Source organism: Sinocyclocheilus rhinocerous, unplaced genomic scaffold (assembly GCF_001515625.1).
Source record: "Sinocyclocheilus rhinocerous isolate Xijiao unplaced genomic scaffold, SAMN03320098_v1.1 scaffold6681, whole genome shotgun sequence".
In the NCBI taxonomy this organism is placed as follows: Eukaryota; Metazoa; Chordata; class Actinopteri; order Cypriniformes; family Cyprinidae; genus Sinocyclocheilus; species Sinocyclocheilus rhinocerous.
The window spans coordinates 1-8574 of record NW_015647487.1 but is presented as its reverse complement, the minus strand read 5'-3'; the positions used below and the strand labels follow the sequence as shown (position 1 = coordinate 8574).

General features: G+C 39.8%; 1 long non-coding RNA gene across 1 annotated transcript; it reads left to right on the top strand.

Moving 5' to 3' along the window:
• The first annotated feature begins 3275 nt into the window (after nucleotides 1–3275).
• Nucleotides 3276–3619, top strand: LOC107709250 (uncharacterized). The gene is made up of 3 exons (XR_001636473.1): nucleotides 3276–3380; nucleotides 3447–3469; nucleotides 3550–3619. It is a non-coding gene; the product is annotated as an uncharacterized LOC107709250 (long non-coding RNA).
• Nucleotides 3620–8574: the final 4955 nt, after the last annotated feature.

Sequence of the window (8574 nt, the reverse complement as noted above, 5' to 3'; positions counted from 1 at the left end):
CATAAAAGATCAAAACAACTTTAGATTAGTTTTCAGCCAATCTTCACGCTCCGTGATAACGTTATTCTATTTGAACTAACTTAAGCTGGACAATATAGACATTAGAGATGGGCAGATGAAGCCTTGTGAAGCTTTTGAGGCTTTTTCCCTGATTGTACAAAAAAAGATTCAAAGCTTCAAAGACAGACCCTACCAGTGACATCTAGTGGTCAGCTGCAATTATAGCAGCCACTTTCAAATGATTCACACATCTTGTTGATTCCAGTTTCAACACAAAAGCAATACTCAACAATATCGGCTGTGTCTTCATTCTGAGAATCATTGTCTACACACGAAAGTGTTACTATGAAGCAGGGAGGGAACACCAGGCATTTTGCGTCTCCTTATAATGAATGAATCCACGCCAAAGATTCGAATCAGTCATCTCGCTTCAGGTGTTTCATTGTGACGTATGAAACCTCAAACGTCATCGGTCACGTAATCACGGAGATTTGATACAAGCCCCGACACAGTCTTTCCACTGTCACCTTTGGCTTGCTTAGTTGGGGACACTTAATTTCTGGCAATATTGTCAACTTAATTGCACATATTCTATTTGAACTAACCTAAGCTGGACAATATAGACATTAGAGATGGGCAGATGAAGCCTTGTGAAGCTTTTGAGGCTTTTTCCCTGATTGAACCAAAAAAGATTCAAAGCCTCAAAGACAGCCCCTACATCTATTGGTCAGCTGCAATTATAGCAGCCACTTTTAAATGATTCACACATCTTGTTGATTCCAGTTTCAACACAAAAGCAATACTCAACAATATCGGCTGTGTCTTCATTCTGAGAATCATTGTCCACACACGAAAGTGTTACGATGAAGCAGGGAGGGAACACCAAGCATTTCACGTCTCCTTATAATGAATGACGCCGCGCCAAAAGATTCGAATCAGTCACCTCCCTTTAGGTGTTTCATTGTGACGTATGAAGCCTCAAACGTCATCGGTCACGTGATCACGGAGATTTGATACAAGCCCTGACACACTCTTTCGAACCAATTTGCTTCAATAAAGTAAAACAGGCTTCGGAGCCTCAGTGTCAAATGTCCCATCTCTAATACACATCACTGAATCAACAATGAACTGACCTTTTTCCTGTTTAACACTGTAAAGCTGCTTTGACACAATCTGTATTGTATAAAGTGCTATAGAAATAAAGGTGACTTCACAATCTGATGATTCACATTGATCTATAACGATCATGAGAGCTCAGTAAATGCTTTTGTGTTTAATTATTTTGCAGGGAGGAAGAAATCGCAGCACAGAAAGGAAATAGTGATGATTCCAATATTTTATTTTATTTATTTTTTGAATCTCTCAACATTTTACAACAGTATCCAGGTGGTGAAGACAAGAAAAAAAGAAACACACAATGTCAGTTGCAATCGCTACCTGTACTCTCCTCTATCTGCTTCGTCACTTGCAATCGACACAAATCATGTGTGTTGCCAATGGAGACGAGATGCTGTGGTGGTTCTCTTTCATAGGTTCACTTATGCTGTGATAGAGTTTGCTATGGGAACACCTTCGGTGTGATGAATATCTGAAGCCCTTATACAATCACGACATTTTATTGGGCAGTAGCACCTAGCACCGCCGCGAGAATAAATCATGTATATGTTCATAACAGCATGTTACACACAAATTCATCAGATTTCATCTTCTTCAGGAAGTGGATTATCTGTTGCATTGTGTCATGTTCTTAGCTACTTTTTAAGAGCAGTTTTCACTCCTGTCACACGATGAGCTACAGAAAATGCATCGATCTGTGCGACAGGTTCATTTGTGTCGTTTGCAAGTGACGTCGCAGGTAGTGGAGAGTGCAGGTGGCGATTGCAAGTGACATTGCAGTTTTGTTTCTTTTTTCTTGTCTTCACCACCTGGCTGCTTGTTCAAAATGTTGAGAGATTCAGTTAAAAATAAAATACAAAATAAAAGTGAAGTCACTTGCGGAAGCACAGGTGTCCGAGAGGGCAAGTGCATGGCAAGTACGATGAGCTACAGAAAATGCATCGATCTGTGCGACAGGTTCATTTGTGTCGATTGCAAGTGACGTCGCAGGTAGTGGAGAGTGCAGGTGGCGATTGCAAGTGACATTGCAATTTTGTTTCTTTTTTCTTGTCTTCACCACCTGGCTGCTTGTTTAAAATGTTGAGAGATTCAGTTAAAAATAAAATACAAAATAAAAGTGACGTCACTTGCGGAAGCATAGGTGTCCGAGAGAGCAAGTGCATATCTGCAGCCAGGCCCTATTGCATTGTCCTCTAAAACCACTGGGAATCTGCAGTGAGACGCAGTTTGCCGGGAATTTGCACCTCGTGTGGAGTTGATGAATGAATGAACTTCTTAAACTGATTTGTGTGTCAGTTTGGAGGACACACGGGAAAAAAAATTGTTTTTACACCAAACCCACAAAACAAAAGAATGAATGAATAAATAAATACTCTCACCCAAAGCAGTTATTGTAAATGAAATGATCACGGATAATGTGATTTGTACATTATTGTACATTGTACAATAATTTGATGTGCTCTGCTTGACTGAAACCTGGCTTAAACCAAATGATTATATTGGTCTAAATGAGTCTACTCCACCAAGCTACTGTTATAAGCATGAGCCCCGTCAGACTGGTCGTGGCGGCGGTGTTGCAACAATATATAGTGATATTCTCAATGTTACTCAGAATACAGGATACAGGTTTAACTCATTAGAAATATATCACTGTATTGTCTTCTTTTTTCACTGCAATCTGGTGTTTAATGTATTGTTGTTTAATTCTAGGAGGAGCTCAATACAGCACTGAAATCATTACAAGAGAAACTAAAACACAATGAACGGAGAGTTTGAGGAAACAGTTCAACACATCAAGGTGAGGAAACCGAATCCAGAGTCATCTTCATTACAGCTGTAGATCACTATATACAGTTATGATCTGATATATTTAATATAATGGACTCCAGTTGATTATTTGTGTAAATGACGAGCATCAATCTGCTTCTGGATGCGTTATATGTCTTTATCTGAGTTTATCTCAGGTCTGAATGATGTGATTGTGTTGATGTGTGTTGATGGAGACGATTGAAGTGATTGTGATTTGATTTCAGTCTCAAGCTGAGCACACAGAGCGTCAGATTAAACAGCAGTTTGAGAAGCTTCATCAGTTTCTCAGAGATGAAGAAGAAGCTACAATCACTGCACTGAGGGAGGAAGAGGAGAGAAAGAAGCAGATGATGAAGGAGAAGCTGGAGGAGATGAACAGACACATCTCAGCTCTTTCACACACAATCAAAGACACGGAGGAGATGATGAGAGCCAGTGACGTCTGCTTTCTGAAGGTCTGATTTCAGATCATTGATTGATTGATTGAGTTGTTGATGATCAATGGTGTGTTTGTTCTGCAGGAGTTTCCAGTCTCAATGGAAAGGTGAGTGATCTGCTGGTATCTCTGCTGTCTCTGCTTCTGATCCAAATCCACTGCAGTTCTGATCCTGAATGTTCCTCCAGAGTCCAGATCTCATCACAGCTGGATCCACAGACGCCTTCTGGAGCTTTGATTCATGTGCCACATTACTTGGGAAGCCTGCCCTTCAGAGTCTGGAAGAAGATGCAGGACATGGTCCAGAACAGTGAGTCTGACTGTAGAACATCTGAGCTCGCGTACACACACTTCTGAAATGATGCAATTTTGACAGAGTTCAACATTATGTGTGAAGAACCAGATGATCTACTGCACCAAAATCAGCAGCTCACTTTGTGATGATGTCAAAATGAAATAACTAAATTGCAATGAATTGTTCATCCGTCTTGCATTTATCAGTCATCATTTATATGTGAAATTACTCTGTGATCATTATCTACAAATATCAAAAATGTCAATATTTATTGGATCTACAGTCATTTTTATAATGAACGAATTAAGATGATGACCTCTTTAGTCCAGCCCTTTTTACCTTTATCTGGCTGACATGCATCACTCACGGCAAGATGGTGGCGGCAGCCGGGAGGCATTCGGAAGGGCTCATCCCTATGCCCTAATCCCTTCAAAGGGTTTACCCTCCGGAGTGAGAGCTTGGAAGGGTTGAAGGGTGTGGGGGACCAAACAAATGTTTCTTGAAGTGCCCTTCTGCGTCATCATCACGTGCCGACACGGAGGCGCCGTCATCATGCAAAGGATCATGGGAGCTTGTAGTGTCCATTAGTTGTACCCTTCGAAATCCTTCATTCCGAAGGGCCCTTTGAAGTGGCCAGTTTTGAGCACTTCGGTTTGGAACGACAATTCAATATGGCGACCATGATTGTTTTTGGACTGAACGATTAATTGCATTTGCGTTAATATCGCGATATGAAAAAACGTGATTTTTCAATCGCAAAGGCTGCGATTACACTCGGTCACGTGACACGCGAGAGTAAAGAGGTGTGTTTGACTTGAAGATCAATCGTGTATGACATCAAAGTACGGCACGAGAAAGCATAAGGAGACGTCCGCACTCTTATAGCTCTTGCAGTACTTTGATGACACACACCCATCGGTCTAAGCAGCGCTGCTTCAAGTCACCAGCATAACAAAAAATGTTTCTGAAGACAATCACCTATTGCACCTTTAACAGAGAGTGTTTAGTGCAGTCCACATGTTTACATATGTTTATTACAGTGACTTTGAATGACCTAATGTAGTGTGGTAAAGCAACAGATTTGTTTTTTTATTTCTGCAATCTACTTTAGTTTGTGATTTGTTACTGACTTTCATATTAATGTTTACACCAGGCTTATTTGTCAGTGCTTTATGTTGTCATAATTATTACATGCTTACAAGGTTGGAAGTTCAACAAATCAGTCAATATACTGTGATTGTAGTTGTTAAATAAAAATGTCATTCATATCAATTCATGCATCACCTAATTTCATCGTAACATATAGGCCTGGCCTACAGAAAAGAACATTTATGTTTAATCTATCTAATAGTGTGTTGGTCATACTATACAATGATTTATTTCTTTGTTGAATAATACAGAACATAAAGAGCTTTAAAAAATAATTGCATATTAAATCGCAATCGCAATATTGGTAAAAAAAAAAAATCGCAATTAGATTATTTTCCAAAATCGTTCAGCCCTAATTGTTTTCACTCCGAAGTGCCCTTCGGAGGGTGATATATCCCATTTGGAACGCACCGATTGAGGCCCTGTCCCAAATGGCACCCTAAACCCTCGCGGTCTTCCTCTGAGTCCGCACTTTCGTGACGTAATGACGCTTCGACTGTCGGGTAGAAGTCTGCTGCGGAGCTCGCCCCGGTGCGGGCTCAGCAGAAGTGCGGATCGAGGGCGCATAACGGGCGAGCACCCTTCTGAACGCTAAAATTACGAACGGGACACCTTATGGTCTCGTAGACTTAACGGACGCACGCGGCAACCATTGTAAGTCCATAAGACCGCAAGTGCACATGAAATGTTCCATTTGGGACAGGGCCTGAGTACACCTTGCGGAGCTCCTCATGAAGACTTCCGGGGCGATTTATTGTTTTATCAAAAGTGTACTTATCGTTGGCGTTCTAATGTAATAAGTAGGCAGCATTCAGTAAAGAGCTTTGTGATTCATACAAGCGATCATAGGAAGATAAATCGAATTAATCTCTTTTCAGTATGTGTCACTCACTGTTTCTGGCTGAACTTTAAGTATTTATAATTCAATCAGAGAATGACTGACAGTGATGAGAGGAAAATGTCTGATGTGTTTGATCAACAGCACGAGTGTCATAATGTCATTCTCTGATCCTGTAACTAACACACATCTACACACATTCACAACCTCCTTCACTGACACACTCTTCCCGTTCTTCTGGTGTCATTTTTTATTCTTCTCTGAGGATCTTCGCGATCAATAGTCAGTAATCATTACTCCTGCAGCTCTGGATCATGTTTCAACATCTAATCACATGAGTACGAGACTGATCTGAATATCAGTACGGTTGTGATTGATACTTAGTTGAACTCTGATCACTGATGGATATTAAAAGGGTCATCTGATGCTACATGCACTTTTACAAGTTATTTGAACTGAAATGTGTGTTACCACCCTATAATGATAAAAATCCACCGTGTTTTTAAAAAAAATTGTAATTGTTGTTTTCTTTCTCAGGTAGATGCTGGAACAAAAAGCAGCCAGGCCACTTCTATTAAAATTTCACTTCTAATGAAACTTCTATTAAAGTGGCTCCGTAACGTAAGAGACTTGGGACGGTGGAAGGAGCAGAAGATCAGAGATCAGGCAGAGCTCTACTGGTGCCCCTTAGGGGATTGATTTATCTATAATATCTACTTAATGTTCTGATGTAGTTATAATTGGTCTTTGTTCTGTTTTATAAATCTATTCAATATATCCTACTGTTCAATAGTTTGGGGTCAGAAAGATTTTTTAATTTAAGAAATTATTTGTATTCAGCAAGGGCGCATTAATCTCCTGAGACCCTGCATCCTCATATGAGGACATTATATTTAGTGAATTTCTCTGAGACTATACATGTCACAGTTTTATAGTCTGGATGTCCTGTACAGAGCACATTCAGGGCTTTTCAGAGATACTACATGTTTGGATGTTTCATCACGACCACTCCCTCTCCTTGGGCTTCAAAAATGTCTGATATAAATTTAGTGACACTCTTATGGAAATATGATAATAATTTGTAATTGTCATTTAAATCGGACTAATTTTTAAACTGTGTCATAAATCAACATCTCAGGAAAATGTTATGGGGTTTCAAATCAAAATATTAATTTCTGTTACGAAACAGGAGGTTGATTTCATACATGTCCTCATATGAGGACACCGGGACTAAAAGCATGTTTATTACGCATTTTGGGAGACATAACAAATGATTAGGGAAAGAAAATATATTTCAATATTCCTATGAAATATTATATATTATTATGAAAATCTTGTCAATTATTACTCCCATTATTACACTTCTTTTTTCATTACATGTTGCCCCAAAAACACATTAATATGCAAATTAGATTTAGTTTATAGATACATTATCTATAATGAGAACACCTGTTTGTGGCCATTTTACACACAGTTTGCATGAAGAAAAATGGTATATCAAGTCATTCTGTTATAACATAGTTGAGAATCATCTTTATACAAAGTTTGGTAAAAAAAAATCCTTAAAACTAAAAAAGTATTGGTGATTTTTAAAAAATCAATTGTTTTTGCCTATGCATGTTTATTCATGTCTTTTTATTTTTTTTAAGAAATTGAGTCCCGATGTCCTCTACCAAGGACGTAGCATAACTTATGAATGAAATCAAAATATTTGACATTTATGACTCTTAATTTATGACTTCTACTTTCAACATGTGCAATTATTCTGCATGTGCATTAATAGTAATATTGCAGCATTCTGCAGGTACAAAGTTTTGTTATTTGTTAAGGCCACAAAGGCCCAACACAGGTTTATGTCCACATTTCACTCCAAAGTGTGGGCATACTGTGAGGTCTACTGGGGCCCTATGTACACATTTTCAGCTGGGACGCTACTTAGGACAAATAGAGGGCATACTTTTGGCCCACAGTATTCCTACTCTTTCCTCATTGTGTCCACACCCAGCCCACAGTGACACTTCCCCCATTATGCCCACAGCCAGCCCATATTCTCCCCACTGTGTCCACACTCAGCCCACAGTGTCCACACTCAGCCCACAGTGTCCACACTCAGCCCACAGTGTCCACACTCAGCCCACAGTGTCCACACTCAGCCCACAGTGTCCACACTCAGCCCACAGTGTCCACACTCAGCCCACAGTGTCCACACTCAGCCCACAGTGTCCACACTCAGCCCACAGTGTCCACACTCAGCCCACAGTGTCCACACTCAGCCCACAGTGTCCACACTCAGCCCACAGTGTACCCACACTTGCCCCACTGTGCCCACACCCAGCCCATAGTGTGGGCATGTTATGGGCCCACAATTGGGCTGGCCGTGTGGGCAAGATTGTTTTGCCCGCAGTGGGCCACACGGGCCCCAAAGGGGCATGTTTGCTGGGTATAAGATTATATAGGATTAACTCTGTCCATTAATGTATGATTACGGTACCATTCTTTAACACCAAATAAAAATGACTTTAACACAATAAAGTTATGGCTCTAAATTTGGGTCTCACGGCTTCTTGTAAAACTGGAGGGGATATAAAGCATTATCCTCTTTAGTTATTCTCTTCACCACAGAATCTGATGTTAGACGGTGCAAAATGCAATATCAGTTTCAATATCAAGTAAACAGCTTTTCAGAAACATCTTCAAAATATCTTATTTTGTGGATATGGAATTCACATTACCTGTCATTCAACTGTTTAAGTTTCAGATATTTAGATGGACACATAAACCAAGGATATTGTTTTTCCATGCTAAACTTTTAGTTCATTTTTTCATAAGGCTACATCTTATCATTATGACGTGTCTTCATTTATCTTAATTTCCATATCTACATGCTGCAACTAGGGCTGGACGATATGGCCAAAATTGATATCACGATAT